Source organism: Gekko japonicus, unplaced genomic scaffold (genome assembly GCF_001447785.1).
Source record: "Gekko japonicus isolate JY-2015 unplaced genomic scaffold, Gekko_japonicus_V1.1 scaffold462, whole genome shotgun sequence".
In the NCBI taxonomy this organism is placed as follows: domain Eukaryota; kingdom Metazoa; phylum Chordata; class Lepidosauria; order Squamata; family Gekkonidae; genus Gekko; species Gekko japonicus.
The window spans coordinates 726904-729994 of NW_015175369.1; positions in this window are offsets into that span (position 1 = coordinate 726904).

The following is a 3091-nucleotide window of genomic DNA, read 5'->3' on the forward strand; positions in this document are numbered from 1 at the left end:
CTCACTGAGCAGTCAGGTTAGAACAGATAAAAGGAAGTCCTTCTTCACCCAAAGAGTGATTAACACATGGAATTCACTGCCACAGGAGGAGGTGGCGGCTACAAGCATGGACAGCTTCAAGAGGGAATTGGATAAACGTATGGAGCACAGGTCCATCAGTGGCTGTTAGCTAGCCACAAGGTATAGATAGGAACTCTCGGTCTGGGGCAAATGATGCTCTGTATTCTTGGTGCTTGGGGGGAGGGGGCAACAGTGGGAGGGCTTCTAGTGTCCTGGCTCCTCTGATGGACCTCCTGATGGCACCTGGTATTTTTGGCCACTGTGTGACAGTGTTGGACTGGATGGGCCATTAGACTGATCCAACATCGGCTTATGTTCTTATGTACCTCCCGTCTGGCATCCTCATCACTACAGCACTGTTTTAATTTACATATACCAATACATGGAGGGTCTAACTGATTGCTGTATCCCTACACTGTGTTTCCAGGACGTTGTAATTATCTTACGGATACCAAGAAACAAAACATCGTTTTGTTGTTATCAATATTTATTGGTCTATAAAGATTGACATCATTTGGGAGATATTTACTCAGCCCTTTATCTTCTTGTTACGTTTGTCTACAAATGAGGGGTTTGGTGATAAGATACGCTTTTAAATAGAGGTTCAGGTGGGTATCCATGTTCGTCTGAAGCAATAGAACAAAGTCTGAGTCCAGCAGCACCTTTAAGAACATTCTGGGTATAAGCTTTGGTGTGCAGGCGTACTTCACCTTGATGCACACCAAAGCTTATAATCAGAATTAAACTGTGTTCGGTTAAATATGTATAGTAAGTGAAGAGAACATCACTGTTTTTTTTAAAAGCCAGACCTACCCCCATATTAGACAGATGGCGAACCTGGAGTGCTATTTCCCTCCTGCTAGGCTCCAAATGGCAACCTGTGATAACTATTTTTGCTTAACCCTATACTTTAAAATGGATAAGAAAAAGATTTAAAACATCAAGAGCCCAGCCTCAAACACAGCCCCATGTAAGGTTTGCTTGTGATCTAAAAGTGGTTTTACTCGGCATCCCTGGTGGGTTTGTACCACTTTTGTTATTCAGTAAAGGTTCCCTTGCTCGAAAGCCAGTTGAATCCGACTCTAGGGGGCGGTGCTCATCTCAGTTTCCAAGCCGAAGAGCCAGCGCTGTCCGAAGACATTTCTGTGGTCATGTGGCCGGCATGACTAAATGCCGAGGCGCACGGAACACTGTTCCCTTCCCACCGAAGCAGTACCTATTTATCTACTTGCAAGTTCTTGCTTTTGAACTGCTAGGTTGGCAGGAGGTGGGACCAGAGACAGGAGCTCACTCCGTCACACGGCACTTGGGTCTCGAACTGCTGCACTACCAGCCTTTTGGTCTGCAGTTCAGTGTCTTAACTAGCAAATAATAAATACATGCTTTACTTGCTTAGCACATGGCTAGCTATGTATATTCTGTTCACGGTTATATTCCTGGTTAGTTTTTGCAGGGCTAATGCAGAATTAAGCTCGGGGATAGCGTTTTTCAATGTAAGAGGGTATGTTCTCAAAGGAAATATATTTTCATCAATACCTCTGAACAGCCTTGCATGCACAGGTGAAACCTCTGGGTGGATGGGGACGTCTCCACTCAGTGCTCCAAATGCAATTTCCACACTTGGGGGAAAAAATGTAATCTCATCTAAAGCTGCCCATTGGCCCATCTAGTTCAGCTAAGTTCTCTGATTGGCAGAGGCTCTTCAGCAGACTTCAATACTCCAGGCCGCTTGGATCAATCTCAGATGTTGTGTCTTTTAATCAAGTTGTAAACTGCCTCTTGTTATATAGAGTGGGTCACAAAACTTCCACATAAGCAATACCTGCGTGTGTGTGTGTGTGTATGCAGACGTCAGCCCCAAAGGGGCAAGCCTGGAAATCCTTCTCTGTGGGCCTCGTTGAATAAAATTACTTACCTCTGAGTTGACCTCCTCAGGACTGCTCCCTAAACATTTACAGGAGCCCGAACTTAATGTCACCTTTGACCCATTCAGCGTGGCCTCAATGCACGGAGAGTCATTTGCAAGTCCTCCTCAACCAATATTGGCTGGGCTGGTGAAAAATATATCCAAAAGGTGGCTTTCAAATGCCCTTTGGGTTTCTGAATGGAAAGGGTTGAAATCACACCCTCCTCGAACAGGGACTCTCAAAGCCAGCTTCTTGTTCTTGGCAATCCACCTGCAGATTCGGGGCGCCCACTGAGTGACATGCAACTTACTTCTGAGTAAATATAAGCAGGTTCATGCCTTTCTGCTGGCCCCGTATGTGTGTGTGTGTGTGTGTTCTACAATGCTATTCTGTCTACAGTGGGTTTAGACTAGGGTTGTCAACTTTGGGTTGGGAACTTCCTAGAGGGAGATAGGGTGTGTGTGGAGCCTGGGGATAGCAGGGCTTTTTTTTGGGGGGGGGGAAATGATCACAGCGGATATGCCATAGAATCCGCCCTTCAAAGTAGCCAAGGGAACCAATCTCTGCGGGATGTGGATGAGTTCCAGAGGGTCGTCTGCAGTAGAGCAGCTGGATTTAAGTCCAGGAGCCCAAACCTGGACTGGATTTAACTCCAGGAGAAAGAAACCAAACAAGTTTCTTGCATGTAACACCCGAAAAGTCAAAGCTCCCTTTGTCAGATGGAGAGGAGTTGTGACTCCAGGAGATCTCCAGGCCCCACCTGGCGGATGGCACCCCGAGTTTAGATGGGGAGAGAGCCCTGGCATGGTCAGACACCAATAGGGTTGCCAAGCTCCAGGTGGTGCCTGGAGACCGCCTAGACTCACAGCCGATCTCCAGGATACAGAAATCACTTCCCCTGGATGGAAACTACTGCAGTATACCCAGGTGAGCGGCCTCTCCAAACTCTGTCCTCCCCAATCCTCCAGGAATGTCCCAACCCAGAGTTGGCAACCATGGCACATGGGTAAAGTGCCTTGCCACTCGATAGGCCAAGAGGCTGCCCGCTCACCCACCCTGCTTACCCTCTTGGTCCCGGGGGTGGGGGGTGTCGCCGCGTGCTGGCTGGCCGGCCGCCTCCCCCC